This window comes from Gopherus flavomarginatus, chromosome 11, assembly GCF_025201925.1.
Source record: "Gopherus flavomarginatus isolate rGopFla2 chromosome 11, rGopFla2.mat.asm, whole genome shotgun sequence".
NCBI lineage: Eukaryota > Metazoa > Chordata > Testudines > Testudinidae > Gopherus > Gopherus flavomarginatus.
Genome location: NC_066627.1, coordinates 2,156,330 through 2,176,748, shown reverse-complemented (window position 1 = coordinate 2,176,748; position 20,419 = coordinate 2,156,330). Strand labels below are relative to the sequence as shown.

The following is a 20,419-nucleotide window of genomic DNA, read 5'->3' as shown; positions in this document are numbered from 1 at the left end:
TGCATGGGGGTTTCCCAGACTTTATATAAAAGATGACAGGGTGTGAGCTCTGTCTACACATGGAGGAATCTCTCCTTGGAATGCCTCCTACCCCCCCCCCCCCGCGACAGTGAGTTCAGCTCAGCGAAATGCAAAACCACCCAAGGTATTTGGACACCCAATCTCAGGTTAAATAAATTGGATTTGGTCATCTAACACTCTTAAAGGACTTAGAAATTCTTAGTCAAATGTAAGTGCAGGACAGCGCCTTCTTTGGAATGAAGGAATATCTGGAAAAGAGAAATTATACCCCTTCTCCTGTGGTTTGGCTGGGATTTCAAAAGAGCCCCAGGGAATTAAGAACCCAAATGGCATCGAAATTCAATAGGATCTGGGCCTTTAACCCTCTCGCCTCATCTTTTAAATCCTATCCCGTGTTCGGTAGAGATTTATCATATTGGTAGCAAATGCACTGCATTTGCTGTGCAGTCAGAGATACATTTATAGCGAATAAGGGTTTTATTACAGTGCATTGAGTTAAATGAGAGTCTTTCGGCTGATGTTAGCCGTGCTCTGGATGAGATTAGTTAGTGTATTTATGTCTCCTGCCCTCAGAAGACAGTAACTGAGAATATCTTCCCCTCCCCGTCATATCGTATCCCCTGTGTTCTCTGCCAGGACTTTCTTGAAGAAATGACCCAGGCTCATATTCTGGATAATATCTGGGTGGTGAATGTTTATTTTTGGCAACTCTTTGCAAGAAAGTATTTTCGAACATAAATTACATTTCTGATCCTTGGTGCCACTTGAGTCACTGTCACTTCCCATTGTCACTTTGTTCTAACACCAGCAACAGAATAATCCTCCTCGATATTTACACTGCTGTCAGTCTGAGCAATTCAGTGGCCTCTGTTCATCTTTGTCGCTGTCCTTGTGAAGTTTCCCATTGTTCGTTTTCTTGCTGTTAATACAGCATCCAACCATGAACTAAGTATTTTGTCAAACATATATGAAGAATCTATCTATCTATCTATCTATCTACATAGTGCCTGGGGCAGAAAGCCACGGGGCGGGAGGGGCGGGGGGCGCTCTGCCGGTCGCCGAGAGGGCGGCAGGCAGGTTGCCTTCAGCGGCTTGCCTGCGGAGGGTCCGCTGGTCCCGCGGCTTCAGTGGACCTTCTGGGAGGTTCCTGGACCCTCCGCAGGCAAACCGCGGAAGGCTGCCTGCCTGCAGTGCTTGGTGTGGCCAAATGCCTAGAGCTGCCCCTGCCCCCCGTGTCATAGCATTCTCTCCCAGTTCTGAACCTTAGAGTTCAGAAAATGAGATACTAACACCTGAATTCTCTAAGCTTAATTACCAGCTTAGATCTGATAGCACTGCCACCACCCAAATTTACAGTGATATGGGGCACTCTGACCTCCCCAACCTTCCCTGGGGATCCCAAGAACCCAGATCCCTTGGGTTCTTAAAACCAGGAGAAATAAGCCATTCCTCCACCTTTCCCCCTCCCAGAATTTCCCTCCCTGGGCTATCCATAGAGATACTGATCCAACCTCTTAAATTACCATACAGAGAAGCATCTCCCTTCCCTTCCACAAAGAGGCAAACAGATTCAAGGAAAACAGAGAGATTCTACCTCTCCTCTCTCCCATCTCCCCCACCTCCTGGTGAGTTATCCCAATCCCCTGGGATAAAACAAGGGAAACAAGAAAAAAATCAATCAGGTTCTCTAAAAAGAAATCTTTTAATAAAAGAAAGGAAAAAGTAAAGAATTATCTCTGTAACTTCAAGATGTAAATATACAGGGTCCCATAGCTTACAGACACCAGAAAGAAACTTTCCCCCCAGGACCAATACAAATTAAAATATTCCCAGCAACTACACATATAAAAGTTAACCAGCCAGATCTACAATTGCAAATAGAGTAAAACAGTCAAAAAGCCTAAACTGCTTTTCTAACTTTGTACTTACACAATTGGAACAGAAGATTAGAGAGCCTGTGGGTAGGTGTGATACTCTCAAAAGCCCCGAGAGAACAAAGCAAAACCCAAAACTACAAACAAAGGCTTCCCTCCCTTGAGATTTGAAAGTATCTTGTTTCCTGATTGGTCCTCTGTCAGGTGTCCAGTTCCCTGCTTATAACCCTTTAGGGGTATAAGAGACATTAACCCTTAACAATCTGTTTATGACACCCCCTCACCTCTTTCACTCTTTCTCCCTCCACGTACGTCCCATCTATGTATATGTATTGCTCGATCACTCTTTTTAGTCTGGCTTTCCTTCTTTCATAGAACAACATTCATACTTTATAAACTCGGTGCAAAGACAGGTGTTTCTGGTCTGAAGAAGATATTATAGTTACCATGGAGTTTTCCTCCGTTATATTACAGAAGAAAGGAACACACTTGCCCTGTGCACAAGGGATATGCTTGTGGTGAAGTTCCCATGCTATACATATATTATATTTTGTCAGGGTTGCATATAAAAAAAATTAAAACCCTGGGGGTCCTGATTCTAACCCCTCTCAGGCCTGTGCGCTATGCCAGTGTAGACAGCTGTATCATGCCAATCTAACGTGACTACAGGGTCGATCAGATAGAGAAGGAGAACCTCAGCTCCCCGCACCCAAGATCCAGAGCGTTAGTAGCTCTCCGCACGCACTGTGAAAACCGCTTCCCTGTTTTGTATTGGCCTCTGCTGCACCGCGTCACTGTGCATCCTGGAGTGTGCGTGTGTATCCCCCGGGCACAGTAATAGGTGGCGGTGTCTGCAGCTTCCGCGCGTGCAGCTGCAGGGAGAATTGGCTCTCGGAAGCTCTTGGCTGATGGTCAGTTGGCTCTGCAGAGCTCCGGCCTAGTTCGTGGGCCGGCTGCCGGCTGAATGCCAGATGTTCTGCATCTACTGCAGCCCTGCCCCCGCCCGACGCCAGGTCCTGTTCCAGCTCGATCCGGCGGGAGACAGCGAGCTCCCAGACAGGGTGCAGGCAGGGCTGGCGCTTCCATTTAGGAGACCTAGGCCATTGCCTAGGGCACCAGGATTTGGGGGGGCTGCATTTTGCCATCCTTGGCGGCAATTAGGAGGCGAGGGGTCCTTCCGCGCTCTGAGACTTCGGTGGAAATTCTAGGACGAGTCCTTCACTCGCTCCGGGACCCGCCACGGAACTGCCCCGAAGACCGGGAGCATGGAAGGACCCCCCACCTCCCCCCGCAGAATTGCCGCCAATGACGGGGAGCTCAGAAGGACCCCCGCCTAGGGCGCCAAAAACCCTGGCACCACTCCTGGATGCAGGTGAGGGTGAGGGGCTCCCCGGACTTAACCGCTCCAGGACCCGACTGCTGCAGCTGCCCTTGGGCCAGGACACCTGGAAGGGAAAACACACGGATCTGCCAGCCAGGCTTTTGTCCCCTGGCAGAGGAGAATGTGTGGCAATAAAACACCTGAGGAGTGAGCCTAAGGGAGTTGGGCACCCCGCTGCCACTGAAATCCATTGGGATGTCTGCACCTCATTCCCTTGGACTGCCTTTAAAGCCCCCGCCTCTAAAATGGTCCCAGCAGTAAAATCTATCAGAGACACTCACACATGGAGGTTTCTGGCATGAAAAAAAAATAGCAGCAAATTCACAGTGTCAGATGTGAGTGTTTCTGGTCAGACAAGAATGGGCAGTTCGGGAGCGGGAGGGTCCCAGATCAGGGGTTTCTGTTTAAACAGGAACCAGGGGCAGGGATTTGCATGCGGGTTTTGCACTGTAGGTAGAAGAATGGCGCTGAGGCTGCTGGGTGAGGCGGTGTTTCTGGTTGGGAGATGCTTCCCCCTCGCGGAAGGATCGGGAATCGCTCGCAGGTTATAGGATATTCTAGATTATTTCTTAGGATGTTTGTTCAGGGTTTGGCCGGTGCTGGTATTCCCTCGCCTTTACTCTATGGTGCACCGCATGTATCTATATTTCCTGATTGTCACCCCTGTTTGTAGAGAGGAATCCAAATCCTGTATTGCTTCATTCTGCTGCACAGACCCTGAGGAAACCGAATTAAATTCTGCCTGGCCAGTAGAAGAGGTTCCCTTGGGATAGCTGAGAAAATCTCTTTTATACCAGAGCAGTCAGAGGGACCAGTACTTATTTCTCCTGCCTCCTTCCCGCCCTAAGCAACTCCCAGCAGGGTCAGCCTATAGATTCCTGGTTCGCCTTCTTTGCACATTTTCCTACCACTGGTTTGCTTGGCATTAATATAGCAGCAGAAAGTGCATTGTGCAATTCATATCACAAATACTATCTATCTATCTATCTATCTATCTATCCCCATCCACCCCTCTATCTATCTATCTATCTAGCCTCATCCACCCCATCTATCTATCTAGCTATCTATCTCCATCCACTCCTCTATCTATCTATCTATCTAGCTATCTATCCCCATCCACCCCATCTATCTATCTAGCTATCTATCCCCATCCACCCCATCTATCTATCTAGCTATCTATCCCCATCCACCCCATCTATCTATCTATCCCCATCCACCCCTCTATCTATCTATCTAGCCTCATCCACTCCATCTATCTATCTATCCCCATCCACCCCTCTATCTATCTATCTATCTATCTGTCTATCTATCCCCATCCACCCCTCTATCTATCTATCTATCCTTATCCACCCCATCTATCTATCTATCTAGCTATCTATCCCCATCCACCCCATCTATCTATCTAGCTATCTATCCCCATCCACCCCCTCTATCTATCTATCTATCCCCATCCACCCCTCTATCTATCTATCTATCTATCTGTCCAGGCAAGTGGCTAATGAAGTTTTACAGTGACATGTGATCATGTCACCTGAACTGGAATCCATCTTTAAAATGGTGGTTTTCCATTTAGAAGGAGAGGTGGGAACCCACAGAGGGACAAAGGATTCCTGCCTTGAGCACAAGCTAGATAAGGGAGTGAGGCAGAACAAAGTGGTCTGCAGTCACGAGAAATCCCCTAGCTGTCTGAGCTGGAACAAGAACTGAACCGGGAAAGGATTGGGCCCAGACTAGAAGGAGGCTAGTCTGTCAAAAACGTTTATTGGAACATCTCTGAGGGTGAAATTTAACTGCACTGTTTCCTACTGTATTAGGCTTAGTCTGTGTGTTTTATTTTGTTTGTTTATTTATTTTGTTCTGTCTGTTATTACTTGGAATCACTTAAATCCTACTTTTTATATTTAATAAAATCACTTTTGTTTATTAGTAAACCCAGAGTAAGTGATTAATACCTGGAGGGAGCAGATACCTGTGCATATCTCTCTATCGGTGATATAGAGGGTGAGCAATTTATGAGTTTACCCCGTATAATCTTTACATAGGGTAAAATGGATTTATTTGGGGGGTTGAACCCCATTGGGAGCTAGGTGTCTGGGTGTTGGAGACAGGAGCACTTCCTAAGACAGGGGAGGGCAAACTGTTTGGCCCTAGGGCCACACTGGGGTTGCAAAACTATATGGAGGGCCAGATAGGAAAGGCTGTGCCTCCACAAACAGCCCCCTCCCACTTCCCACCCCCTGACTGCCCCCATCAGAACCTCCTACCCATACAACCCCCCCTGCTCCTTGTCCCCTAACTGCACCCTCCCGGGACCCTCCCCTTGCACAGTAATACATGGCTGTGTCCTCCGCTTTCAAGCCGGTCATTTGCAGGTAGAAGCTGGCGCTGTCCTTGGAGGCTGTGAATCGCCCCTGAATGGAGGAGGAGTAGTAATTTGTGACTGAAGATTGGCGATAGCGAACCAGCCACTCCAGACCCTTTCCTGGCTGCTGCCTGATCCAACCCACCCACCGTCGTTAGGATCAAATCCGCTCAAGGCGCATTTCAGCTGAGTGGATTCCTGGGGCTGCTTCACTTCGGGATCGGACTGGGTCAGAACAACCTGCAAACGGGCCCCTGAAGAGGGGGGAGGAGGGAGGAGAGAAAACAGAGAAGGAACCAGTCAAATTTAATACATTCTCCGTCAATACTCGGGAGGCAAAGAAATACATAAAAACGTATTTACAATATAACTACATTTAGGCCAAAATATAACATGATCCTGCATCTCCAGTGTGTTCAGCTGGAGAAAATACCTGCCTGTCATGGGGCGTGGGGGAGTCTGGCCCTGCACCCCTCTTCCTGGGACCCACAGTGACTCTTAGCCAGCCAGTAAAACAGAAGGTTTATTGGACAACAGGAACACAGGTTACAGCAGAGCTTGCAGGTACAGTCAGGACCCCTCCACCGAGTCCTTCTGGGCTTTCAGGGTGCTTGGATCCTAGCTAGGATACCCTGAATTCCGCCCATCCAGCCCCAAGCCCAAACTCAAACTGCTTCCCTCCTGCCACCCCCTTCCTTTCTCCTTCCCGGGCAAAGGTGTTGTCCTTTCCCCTCCCTTACCTAGCTCAGGTTACAAGTCCTGGTATCGTCCATCCCCTAAAGTCCTCCCCTGCTCTCTCACTCCCCACACAGACAGCCCCTACTGCATCACACTGCCAAAGCCGCTAAAATGAAAAGTAAGTGAAGCCAATGTCTCATTTTCCCGGATGTTGGAAAAGAAAGTTCTCTAGGAGGTTGACTGGTAACTGCACAGACCCAGGGGGCTGCGGATTGTCTCTCCCGGGGCAGCCTGGGCAGAGAGAGGGGCAGATTTAAACAGGAAACCGACACCCCTATTTACATATCCTGTTCCTTATAAAGAGAGACAAACTTCCCTTATGGCCCCGAATCACTTGCACAACGGTTGAGAGGGGGGGATCCAGACTAAATCTTTCCCTATGTTTGTACAGCGCCTAGCACACTGTGGTGGGATCCTGATTCTACTTTGCCTTCGGGGACAAATCTACAGCTGGCCACTCCAAAACTACCACTTTTGTAAGCTAATAGCTATGAGTAGAACAGAGGAGGGGCTCTGCTCATGGGGGTCTTTGCAGATGAAGGTAGTTGAGGGGGATATTAGGGGGTAAATACGGAGTGCAGGGGAATAAGCCCTGCTGTGAGAGTCTCTGTGAGGTGGGGATGGCAGTGGGAGGACAGGGCGGTAGGGATAAGGTGTCTGTGGGGTGGCAGTGAACAGGTGTGGAGGTGTCAGGCAGAGGTCGGAAACGGAAAGTTTTTCCTTTGTATCAGTTTTATAATAAGGGGAATGGGGAAATGTACGGATGAGTCTGTAGGGATGGGGGATACAATCGATTCCAAGAAATCAGGGAGAGCAGTATTTAAAACTGAGTCCTCTGGGTGCTGATTTCTGCGGGAATAGGGGTCTGGGCACCTCAGCCAGGGCTAGCTGATATTAGAATATTGTGGCCCTGCTTGAACAAATTCCCAGTAATTGTGGGCGGGGGGCGTTGTTCCTGGGATAGGCTACTAGGCTGCTTTAAAACATCTGAGGCCCCTTGGGGGAGCAGAGTGTTTTAGTAAGGGGTGAATGGAGGGGGAAGAGAAGCTCCCTTTCATTAAAAAAATATTATCTGTCTGTGAGGAGTTGTAGCTAATCACTTGGATTCAGTAGTCAATTAACTGAAAGGAATGGGATTAAATAACATCCATGGGTTCCTGGAGTTGTGTCTTTTCTCCCAATTCAGTTTATTGTAGACTAGACAGACCCTGAGAGAGAAATATTTGACTCAGCTCAGACAGTCTTTCAGCCACGATTTGGGGGGTTGGTAGCTCAGCCAGAGGGTAGGGGTCTGTTACAGGAGGAGGTGGGGGAGGTTCTGTGGCCTGTGACATGCAGGAGGTCAGACTAGACAACCAGGATGGTCCGTTCTAACCTAGAAGTCTGTGAGTCTCCCCTCGCTGTGTATCTGTCACTCAGTAATCCGGGGCAGGGTCCTCAGGTCTCTCGGGCTGCTCATCTATCAGCACAGCAGATGGTTGGGGTTGTCCCTGGAGATGGTGCATCGCCCCTTAGCCCGATGGGTGTAATACACACAGCACAGCACCCCCATCAGAAGTCACAGCAGCGACACACTGTAGCCCTACCCGGGAGGCTGAGCACTTGGAGGCTGTTTGTTCTGAATCAATTTGCCGTTCTGCCAACAGCAGGCTTTGTCATCCCGTTACCAGAACGCCTGGGTTCTAGTTCTTCCCGGCTACAGAAGGAATCTAGGAATCGGGGGGTTCCCCTGGACGAGGAGAGACAATTGACCAGAGCAGGAAATCGGGATTTAGGACGCCAGGGTTCTATTCTCACTCTCCGGAGTTTTGATTTTGGCGTGATCCGAGGTTTAGTTCAGAAGTTCTTGTGAACTGCTTTACAAGGGGTTGGGGTTGGGGGTGGGGTGGGAAGAATGCATTTAGGAAAGTCTTTGATCCTTGATCTCACAATGGTTCATTTGAGTTTAATGAACAGGATGTAACCGCTTCTTACGGAAGCCTCCTTCGTTTGAAGTCGCAGGGGTACATGCAATGCAACTGTTTGCTGTCCGGGTACACCAGGGTGCACATAAGTGAAAGCAGTTTGGGCAACATCCTACAAACATTCCGTGAAGTCCAAACACGAACCCCATTCTGATGCACTTAGCCTCGAACAACCTCTGCTGTGATGGCGCTCGCAGGCGGGCAAAGGAGGCTGGCTCCAGCTATGCACTTGTGAGGCCTCGGGACCTTGGCATGAGCTGGCACTTGCTCTGCCAGCGTCACACTGGGCACCTTCGCTTCCGGACAGGGAGGGGAGAGAAGAATCTCTGACCGGGTCCCTGTGGGGTAAGACAAGCCAAGGAGCAATGTGGGAACCGGTCACATTAACCCCATTGTACATCAGCAAAAGATCCAGATCCACAGGGAGAGCCTGACCGTGGGACCAGGACTCGCCCCTGAATGGGGCTGACGGCAGCAGCGAGGAATGTCTGCGGCGCAGACCCAGTGGGCCTCTGTGAAGCAAAGGGGGAACGTCGCTGGGGAATGAAAGGGTTAAGCCTGGTGGCAGGTGTGAATTTCATTCCCCTGGAAGCGCGTTCTCAGTCCTGTGCCCAAAGCCCTGTTGTTTACGTGGCTGCTGCCCCCACGTGGCGCCCGCGGACTCTGCAGCCTGGGTTTTTGCAGGAGCATCAATAGGTTTGTGTGTCACTGTGTCTGTCGCACAGTAATAGCGGGCGGTGTCCTCGGGCTTCAGGCCGGTCATTTGCAGATACAGCTCACTCTTGGGATCATCCCTGGAGATGGTGAATCGGCCTTTCACTGAATCAAGGTAATATGTGCTACTCCCACCCGGGGTATATAATAGCGACCCATTCCAGTCCTTTGCCAGGAGCCTGGCGGACCCAATTCATGTAGGCGCTGCTGAAGGTGAAGCCGGAGGCTTTGCAGGAGAGGCGGAGAGAGTCTCCGGGCTTTTTCACATCCCCTCCGGACTCCACCAGCGCCTGGGACCGGACACCTGGGAATAAAGACAGGCCATAAATATCGGTATAAAAACAGCGGTAACACAATATTCTGCCAGGTATTCAGAGGAGGAAAATACCTTCCAAAGCGGCTACAGCGCAAATGAACAGAAGTAAAAATCCCATTTTCCCTGGTGCTGCAGGGGAAAGTTCTCAGGGACTGGCTGGTCACTGCACAGACCCAGGGGCTGCGGATTGTGTCTCCGGGTGCAGCCTGGGCAGAGAGAGGCACAGATTTAAACAGGAAAGTGTCTCCCTCATTTGCATGTCCCCGCTTTATAAGAGGCACACACTCCTGCTGCCAGTGATCTGAGTGACTCGCCCCAGGGCTCCAAGTGCAGGAGTCAGACTGTCCCGTCCTGTGTGTCTGTGCAGCGCCAGACACAGGGCGCTGGGATCCTCCTGACACTTTCGGACCCCTGGGAGGAATGACCAGCTCCCTGCAGTGACTGTATTTCCCCACCTGGGAACTGAGGGCCTGGCTACTGTGAGGTGATATTGGGGCTGGGGGACTCAGCTCTGGAGCCCCGTTCCAGGCGCATAGGGGCCATGCAATGTCCGGTCGGGGGGTCAGTGTCCGGGGAGGGGTCATGTCCCAGGGATCCACTGGGCTGGGCCACCCGCTGGAGAGGGAAGATTCCCCGTGGCACTGGGAGGGATTGGGGACGGAGGCCCCTTTCCCTTCCCGGCAGTGACCGGCTCCATTGAAATGATCCGTGACACTAGGGACGTGATCTGAGCAAGCCTGGCTCGTGCTTCGGGCCGGGTCTGGGGCCCGCCTGTGGGTGAGGTGGGAGAAGCTGGGGGGGGGGGGGGAGTCTGAGGGCAGAGTTAAGGTTTTGCAGTGGAGCCTCCCTGACATTAGTGGGCCGAGAGCGGCGTGTCTGGGAGATTTTCTTTAGGGCGGAGTCGAGGGAGGATTCAGGCTACAGAGAAGGAAGATGATTCTGCGCTGCTGATATTTATATTCGTGTTTCTGTTCCTGTTCCCAGTCACACGCCACTTTCCATTTACACTGGGATTTTAAACTCGGTGGGACTGAGGGAGGTTTTATGGTCTGTGTCTGCACCGTGCCTAGGACTATGGGAGCCTAGACTGTAATTTCAGGGCTGGGCTGTTGGTTTTTTGCAACCTCAAAGAAAAAGATTTTTGGCTGCCCCCAATCCCAGTCCTGGGCTTTCACACCCCCACCCTCTTGCCCTCCTCCACCCACACCCCCCTCCACCGGGCTCTCTCTTCCCTCCACCCCCTGCACCCCCTGCCACCCCAGCACTGGGTTCCCCCCTACCAGTGCTGACTCTGCCTGCTACCCTCTCGCCTCCAGCTGGTCCCGCGCTGGCAGGGTCTGGGTAAGCCCTCAGCCCAGGGTCCTTCCAGCCAGGGCTCCTGCCTCCAGGACCGTCCAGGACCCAGGAGAGCAGAGCCAGGGACCGCCCTGGCAGGGGGCTGAGCAGCTGGGCCAGGGCAGCCCCAGAGGGAGCGGAGTCCCGGAGAGCGGGACATGGGCCCTGCACGGCAGCTCCCCGCCCTCTATGGCCCCGCTCCTGCTGCTGCTTCTGGCCGCTCTGCCGCAGGCCCTGGGGGGCTTGGGCTGCCGCACTGGGGGGTGGTCACCCTGTGGCACCTGCAGGTGGCTACAAGTGCCGCACGGGGAGGCCCCCGACCCGAGTGTCCAGCCTGCCCGGCCCAGCCACAAGGTGTGGGAGCTGCTCCCCCTCGGGGTGAACCTCAGCAGCCCCAGGGCGCCCGGCGCACGACGTGGTGCTGCTGCTGCCAGGGCCGGCTCCACGGGCTTGGTTTTCTCGTACCTAGAGCCGGCTCTGGTCCAGCTCCAAATGGGGCAAGGGGCACTTGTCAGAGCGGTTTTATGCTGAGATCTGGCCAGGACCTCTGTGTGAAGTGTGCCAGAGCTGAACGGAATGCGCTGGGACACGGGACTCCTCCTGTCGGTGTGTTGGGTTGGGTTTGTTTTTAAATATAAAACCCGTTTTACTTTCCTACGAGGCAGGGAGCTGGTGCAATCCGTGGTGCATTAAATCGCTCTCAACGTCTGCATGGAAACAGCTTCTCCTTTCTGTACCAGTCTCTGCTTTGCTCCGTGTCACTGTGTCATTTCTCCTCCTGGAGCAATAATAGGTGGTGGTGTCTGCAGCTCTCAGCGAGCGGAGCTGCAGGGAGAACTGGCTCCTGGAGATGTCTGCGGAGATAGTGACTCAGCCTTGGAGAGATGGAGCGAAGCCTGTCTCCCCCTATTGTATGGGTACACATACCCCACCCACTCCATCCCCTTCCCGGGGGGCTGACGGAGCCAGTGCCAATGGTAATGCTGAGTAGTGATGGAGAACCCAGAGACAGCACAGCTCATGGTGAGGGTCTCTCCGGGCTTCTCCGCTCCTGGGCCGGACTGGACCAGCTGCACCTGAGAGAGGACACCTGGGGAAACAGGATAAAATACAAGGAAAGAATTAGCCACCAAAAGAATCCATGGGCCTGTTCCTAATGCCCCTGCTGCCCCATAGACACTCGCAGCTGGGGGTGGAGAACAGAGACAGGAAAAGCAGCAGAGATTTCATTCTTGTTTCGTACAATTAGGGAAACTCCCCAGCGGGCAGGACCTGGCAGTTCTGTGTCTGGGGGTGGGGAGAGACTGAGCCTCCTAGAACCGGGGGTTTGTATTTAAACAGGAACACCCCCCCCCCGGGCAGGGACTTGCATGCTGGTTCCCAGGGTGGGTATAAGAGCTGGCAGGGGGTGAGCGCTCAGTACACGGCGATGTCCCCTCGGGGATAGGTGTCCCCTTTGCACCGCAGAGAGACCCTGCGCTCAGCTCAGCGCACATGGAATGGCAGGAGAAGGATCTGTGAGGAAGGAAGGAAGGAAGCCAGGTCCTGAGGACGGGGCCTTGGGATGGGACTCAGGAGAACCCGCAGGTCTGGGAACTGGCAGATGGTCTCGCCGAGGTGGGCTACACTAATTGGAAGGCCTGTGTTTTGGGGGTCCTGTCTGGTGAACTGGGGACTCACACATCCCCTTCTTGTCTTAGGGCGTGATCTGAAGCCCAGTGAAATGAGCCGGTGTGTTTCCATTGGAGGAGCAGGGGAGGCTACAGCATGTGCTGAGCTGCTTGTCCCTGAAGCCATCTTTCCTCTCATGATCCATGTATCTCGGGGGTGATTTTCAGAGGTAACGGGCACCTGCAGCTCCCGCTGATTTCAGGCAGAGCTCAGTCTGTGCTGAGTGAAGATGAAATTTACTCCCGTGGGTACAACTGGTGCAAGGATGTTTCCTGCCCTAGGGGAAACTTCCACCTTGTGCCTCCCCTCCCCCCAAAACACATCCTCCCCCTCCGCAGCTGCTCCCCCTGGAGCCCTGCAGTAGCTCCCTGCCCCAGCTCACCTCTGGTCCGCCTCCTCCCCCCCGCAGCTCCCCCCCCCCCGGAGCCCTGCAGTAGCTCCCTGCCCCAGCTCACCTCTGGTCCGCCTCCTCCCCCCCGCAGCTCCCCCCCCCGGAGCCCTGCAGTAGCTCCCTGCCCCAGCTCACCTCTGGTCCGCCTCCTCCCCCCCGCAGCTCCCCCCCCCGGAGCCCTGCAGTAGCTCCCTGCCCCAGCTCACCTCTGGTCCGCCTCCTCCCCCCCGCAGCTCCCCCCCCCCCGGAGCCCTGCAGTAGCTCCCTGCCCCAGCTCACCTCTGCTCCGCCTCCTCCCCCCCGCAGCTCCCCCCCCCCGGAGCCCTGCAGTAGCTGCCTACCCCAGTTCACCTCTGCTCCGCCTCCTCCCCCCCCCGCAGCTCCCCCGGGGAGCCCTGCAGCAGCTCCCTGCCCCAGCTCACCTCTGCTCCGCCTCCTCCCACTAGCACGCTATTGCAGTGCCGCTCCACTTCTCCTGCCTACCAGGCTTGTGGCGCCAATCAGCTGTTTGGTTCCGCAAGCCCGGGAGGGAGAGAAGCAGAGCGGGGCGGTGTGCTCAGGGGAGGAGGTGGAGCTGAGGTGAGCTGGGGCGGGGAGCGGTTCCCCTAAGTGCAGCCCCCCACTTACTTGCTGCAGGAGGCTCTCCCCGCACCCCCTGCCCCAGGTCCCTCCGCGGAAATGCTGACGACGGGTTTTAATGAACCACTTAATTTGAACAGTCCCTCCAAGATGTGCTGATTGTTATCTTGTGGCCAGTACCCCAGGAGCCTACATTTGAAATCCAAGCATAGAGCCAATATTTATATCTTCACATACAAAAATGATACATGCACACAGAGAGCACAATCCTAACCAGCAAATCAAACCTTTTCGTACACACCTCACTCAGCAACCTTTGTACAACATTCGCTGCAAATATAGAACAGTGGTTGCAACAATCATCTATATGGTCACATTGTAATCAGATAACATCACACACCCCTATTTCCATATCCCCCTCCTGGTGACACATCAAACCTCCTCACTTAGTGAGCCCAATCCCTGCCTGGGGATTCAGGAAGTGGCACAGGGAAGCGAGGAAGGATCATTCAGGGGGAAGGGCACCCACCTGGGATCCTGCATGGCCAGGCTCTGTTCCCTGCCCTGTCCGAGACTTCCTGTGCCACTTTGGGCAAGTCACGTGGGGCCTGATTTAGTATTGATGCATCAAGCGGGATTTTCTAAAGCACAGCAGTGCTCAACTCCCCTAAGTGCACCTCAGTTCTCAGTCTGTGAAATGGGGATAATGGGACTTTATTGCCTCACCAGGGTGAAGTGAGGATAGATGTGATAAAAAGTATGAGGTTCTTAGATATGATGGTGAGGGGGACATGTGTGTATCTAACACAAACAAATCTGTTACTCTGGGTGTGCTGCAAAGATCACTGACATGAATGGAATGAGTGCGGTTTCCCTTGCCTTCATTTGACCCTGGGCCATTTCCCGATGCAGCAACTGCTGGATATTCCTCCCTATGGGAAAACAGCTGGTCGAGGGACTTGATTAACTTGGGCAAAAATGTCTAGTATCAGAAAAGCATCTCACATTCTTTTGGAGCCTGATGCAAAACCCTTCCCAACCCCAGGGAAACCCTCCCATTGAGAGCAACTGTGAGCTGTGTCAGGCCCTGTGTTCATAACCCTGAGGCCGCAAAGTTGTTACTGTTAAGATAAGTTCCTGTCTGCATCCTAAAACTTGCCCATACCGGTATTGCCCTGGCCTCTTCCTTTGTCAGTCAGTGTTAAAGGCATTCTGAACTATATGCATTTCCTCACCTTTTGGGGGCGAAGCCAGACTTTCAGGCACCTGCTCTCCTACTTGGTGTAAACTTTGCTTGTACCAATCAGAAACGAACACACACAGTTTTTGGGCCCCGTCCCCTATGACACTTCTATGATGTCATAGTGGGTATTTTAGGCTGGTCTGCCATGTGCAGGCAGAAGAGGAGAAAGAAAAACAAATCCTGTGTACCTTGTACACACCCGTAACCGAGCCTGATCACCTCGAAGCCTCTCTCAGCTCACGTGTTTTAAGCAGAGTTTCTACGTTTGCCGGTCGTTATGAGTTGGTTTGTATTCGTAAGTATTGGTTATTACTAAATGCTGCATCTGTGTTTATAAATATTGTTTACTGCATCTTACTTTATAAATATTGTTTAATAGTAAATACTTTAGCCATTGTATGTTTTAAGTTCCATTAACCCTATTAGCTAATCATATGCTGCTCCCCTACCCCTTGTAACTATCCCCAATAAAACTTTTAATTAATTAATTTTAGTTGTGTGCATGCCTGCAGTTTGCATCATGACCCATACCCTCCTTGCATCCCTTACCTATACAGTCTATTGCCACGTGCAGCCTGGTAAATAACAGGTCTGCATTTTTCTTTCGCCCCTAAAAGTACTTAGCAATTTACATGGCGTCACAAACAGGATGCACGGAGGTTGGGCCATGCCCGTGGCACGCTGCAGATCGTGCAGATAATGAAACTGAACAGTTCCAACATTTGCAGTTTCACCTTCTTACTAGCCAAAATTCGACTAATCCAAAAATAGAATGGATCTGTTCTCTTGCCTCGGGCAAAACTCTAAAAGGTTATACTGTACCATTAACGCTGGCAGATATGGGATGCCTCCTTCGGTGCCACCCGAGCTTTAGGAGTCAGCCAGCCGATTGTTCCCTGCAGCCTCAGTGCACGGAGACCGTGGAAAACCTCGGTGCTGCAGATCCCTCTCAACTTTGGAGAGAATGTAGCCGCACTGTTAGAAAATCTGGAGGCACCGTTTCCAAATTAATTCCCCCACCTCGGGTAATACCTGTGATCCGGCACATAAATTATTATGCCAAATGATAAAAGAATTAAATTTGATTAAGAAAACCAAAAAATTGCGACCCGTTGAATATAAATCTGAGGACGTTTCCACCGTCCTGTTTAGCATGATATGCAAGGCCCTCGATCTGCGTTCTGTCCTCCATGGAGGCACAATGTTTGCAGCTAAACAGGCAGCCCCAGGCTCTCCCAAAGGTAATAATGAGAAGGAGACAGAAAAGGTAGAGCCCATCACTACCCCCCCCCAAGTCCCTCTCGGAAAATGTTGCCACCCCCCATATGAAGCTCCTAAAACTCCTCTGTATCCAGCTCTGCCAACAGCCCCAGAATTTGCAGAGTCTGAAACCGTAGCAGAAGCTTTGCCTATTGCAATAACTAAAACTAAAACAGACGCACAAACAGGCAACACCACGCAGGTTACTGAACTGCGAACACGTACTAAGGCCGAACTTAAAGAGTTTTTAAAGGAAACGCAACGAAAAGCCGACGAGGCACCCATGGTTTGGGTCGGGCGGCTAGCCTTAGAACACGGAGCAGAATTGGTGGACCGCGAGGAGGCCGGCACCTTAGCCAAAACGGCCAATTGGGCACGAGGCTTCCCGGGTCACGCTTTATTAAATAATCGCATTTGGCCACTTACCACCCCGGCAGCGGCCATTTTAGCAATCAAAGGCAGTTTTAAAGGATTATATATCCCTCCAGGAACTTTAGTTACTCCACACGATCTAATATGGGCAATTGCAGGAGCTTCCATAGCCCTGTGGGATCCAATACAAAATCCACTTAATTTAACTATTCAATAGCAGTTGGTGGCCACACCCTTTATATACGTTACTGATCCCACCCAAATTCCTGTCTCAGCAGAGGCGGTTAATTTGGCATTAGAAGCTGCCCCTGGAGCTGACACTGGTGCCATGCTGCATTTGCATGCGACCGTTCGCAGACCCATCTTAACGTTATTTGAAGTGGTTAGTAAAATTAAGTTGTTACTGCCACCCGCGCCTGTTGTTCTCCCAGTTGATTCACCACGAAAAAACCCTCCAAAAAGTCAGTTTAATCCCCAAAAATATCCTGAGAGAACTAAAGCTGAACGGCCACTATTTGGCTTCCTTCTTAACAAAGGGATCCCCAAAGAAGCCCTGCGTAAAATGTCAAACCAAGAGCAGCAAAATGTAGCCGAACAGCTAGGCTGGAAAAATTGGGAGGACTATGTTAGGACAAAAAACGAATAGGGGCCGGATGCTGCCCGGCCCAAATTAAAGATCCCACCGATGAACGCCCATACGCCACCCTGTTAGTTAACGGTGACACCCCCACTTCTTTTTTATTAGACACTGGAGCTCAAGTTAGCGTTATTGAGCCCAATGTTCCCCACTGTCCTACTGGCTCCTTTATGTTTGTTCAAGGTCTCAATGCAGTAGAAGAAAAACCCGTGGTTTGGGTTAAAATTGCCCATGGAAAATACCTAAGAAAAATAAAAGCCTTGTTGGGATCAAAAAATCTACTAGGTGTCTCAGATATTAAAAAATTTAAACTGCATGATCAAATTCTGCAAGCCCTCCCTATAACCGTAGGCGATCATTCCCCCTATACCCCCGAAGTAGTTAACTCCCAGCCATGGAAATTTTCCCCTATTCCCACAAAATCCGAAGGGCTTCCCCTTATTGAAGCTTTGCTCACTCAGCTTCTAGAAGAAAAAAAAAATAGAAAGGGTCACTGCATCCACCTTTCTGTCCGCGGGCTGGGGTATTCCCAAGCCCGGCGATCCCTCTAAATATCACCTTGTTATTGATTACAGACAAGCTAACAGCCGTGTAAAGCCTATCGCATTTTCCAGCTCTGCCACCATTCCCGAAATACAGCGGCAACTAAGCGATGCAAGTAATCAGTGGGCATGTACGCTTGATTTAAAGGATATGTTTTACCAAATCCCACTCCAGGACACACAAGGAATCTTAAACTTTGCATTTAAGGGCGTCCAATATAAATGGAAAGTTTGCCCACAGGGGTTCTGTAATTCTCCTGCACTTGCATCGTCCCATCTCAGTATCACATTACAAAAGGTAAAACCCCTACAGGATGTGTATGTGCTAACCTATGTAGATGACATTGTCATTTGTGGGCCCAATCCACAAGCAGTTCAAAGTACCACCCAAATGATAATTGATGCATTAGAAGCAGATGGGTGGCAAATTAACAAAACAAAGAGCCACCTGCAGGCCAGCCAGCAATTCTCATTCTTGGGACTCCAATTCACTCCCACCACTCACACCCAAGCCCCAGCCAGTGTATTAGACCCTTGGACAGAAGCCCCTCCACAAAATAAATGAGAGCTTCAGCAGCTATTAGGTCTCCTTAATTATCACCGCCAATATATCCCGGCACAGCTAATTTTTAACCTAGAAATCCTACAAAGCTCTCTCTCTTCTAAACGCTCCCGAGAAGTATGGAACGCATCAGCACAACAAAGCTTAGAGAAACTAGCTGGCTGGTTCGCCTCTAACCCCCACCTCGCCCGTTTTAATTCCCAAGAACCCCTCAACATCAATTTGTTTATTACAAAACACCATGTAGGGTTCACTGTACTGCAACATGGTAATGCTATTTACAATTGGGCCCATCATCTGTCTGGACCCCAGTACAACTATGGTCTAGTGGGAAAAATGCTACTGGCTGCATCCAGTGCGCGTCACTGGTCCCAACTCCCTATCCCAGGTACCCTGTCTGGACCACGTGTTCATTTAATCCCATGGCTTACAAGTACCCCTCCACCCGAGTTTCATGGCACTACTCGCACCTGGCAGCTTCTTTGTTTCCAGGTTGAGGTAGCTTGGCAGGCATGGACCCTAACTCCCAGCGATAACATCTTAGCCCCCCTCCCTTCACCAACCATTATGCACTGAAGTAAAATATGATCCCTGGGTTGTGTCTGATGGGGGCACCTCACCATCCCCTAGGGCAGGAGTTCTTTGTTCCACATGTAATCACTTTAATGTGCAGTTGCTGCCCTCCTCCTGCTCCGCACAAGAATGCGAGGTGCAGGGCGTTCTTTTAGCTGCCCAACATGTTGCTAATGCCCACTCTGCCAACAAGCAAGTTGTTTTAGGTATCGATTCTCAATTTTGTTTAGACATTTTAATTGAGCAAGCCTCTCCCTCAGCTTTTGTTAAATTGTGGGACCAAATTTTTGTCCTAATTCGTAAATTCTCTCACCCTTGGTTCGTTACGCACTGTCTCTCCCATCGACCAGACTCTAACCCCCTGCATTCCAGTCTTGATCAAAGAATGAGAGAGCTCTCCCAAGTTCATATGGCAAATCCCGCCGTACAGGCAGACCCGCTCTTGCGCTGGCTCCACGAAGAATGGGGACACTTACCACCCACAAAATTGTACGGCCTGTTATCTAGCTTTTCTAACCAAAAGCCTGACGTTAGCCGCAGTCAGTGCGAGCTCATTGTTCAGTCCTGCTTGCAGTGTGTGCAGGTAAAAACTATGAATCGTCCCCGATATGAGCGCTCTGCATACGCTGCAGAACACTTTGCCCCAGGTAGTATGTGGCAAGTTAACTTAATAGGACCCTTGCCAGGTGCTCGTCGTTTTCCAAAAGCCTTAGTTACTGTCGATCTGGGGTCTCGACAAACCTTTTGTGTTCCTCTTAATAAAACCAATGCTGCTTCTGTCGCTGTGGCTCTTAAGCAAACAACAGCTGCCTGGGGCACTCCCACTGAAGTCCAAGCAGATGGTGGACTGCCCTTTACCAGCAAAAGCACTGAACAGCTCATTTTGGGATGGGGGGCTTCCCTTCACATCCATACTAAATATCATCCTCAAAGCAATGGTGTGGTAGAGCGAAAAATCGCAGTCCTTAAAACTATGTTGCGAACAGCAAACCCCAACCCTGATTTTAAAAACTGGAGCTAATTTTTACCCCAGGTACTTATCGCACTCAACAAAAGTTACTCTCGTTGGCCTCACATTTCACCTACACCTAAGCCGCCTTGGTCCCCCATGTTTTAACACCGGCCAACTGGTTGGCTTACAGAACCCCAAGCCTCTGGCCATCGAAACCTATAAAAACCACTATTCTCCGGGCCGGCAAAGTACCCTAACACCTACCTAGTGGCTACAAGTACCCCCGGTAACAAGCTAGTTCATCATAACTGGCTCAGCAAATGTAGTTCTTAATAAACAAACTAATGCCCCTGAGCAGGGCTCCTATTATTCTGGTTTACAGGTTACTACTGCCCTTCCTCACAACATCTTTCCCCACGGAACCCTTAGGAGAAGGTGGACTACAAACATGGTTCGCTGCCTACTGGGTGCAGGAGGTCAGCGGAAACCAGCCCTGTCAGCGCTGAATCCAGAAGATTGTCTTGTTTGCTCTACTCAGTTCTCACCTAAATATCCATTACCCTTTCAATTTTGTACCAATAGTTTATAATTTTTCTTCATTTAATTTGTCTAATGTAAATTGTTCTTCCTCCTATGTGCAAGTGGGCTGCTTCTAGTGTTTGGAATAATTGTTCTTCACAATTTAATTCTTCTGTGTTTCCAGTTCTTAATGCTTCAGGTGGAAGTGATCATAGCTTCCTTTAATTGATAGTATTAGAGTTCCAGCATCTCATTGCTGGGTTTTTGTTGGTAATAGTTTAACCCCAGCCCCTACTTGGGTGGGTACTTATTCTAATTGTTCTATGTGGAGTTTCTTCTTATGCTAACACCTCCCTAACTAAACCCACTCTTACTTACACCTACCTCCCTCCCCTTCATTGTTCTTATCGTCT

At 50.8% G+C, this 20,419-nt stretch overlaps 1 pseudogene; it reads right to left on the bottom strand.

Moving 5' to 3' along the window:
- Positions 1–8,499: 8,499 nt before the first annotated feature.
- On the bottom strand, positions 8,500–9,530 carry LOC127031696 (Ig heavy chain V region 3-like; annotated as a pseudogene).
- Positions 9,531–20,419: the final 10,889 nt, after the last annotated feature.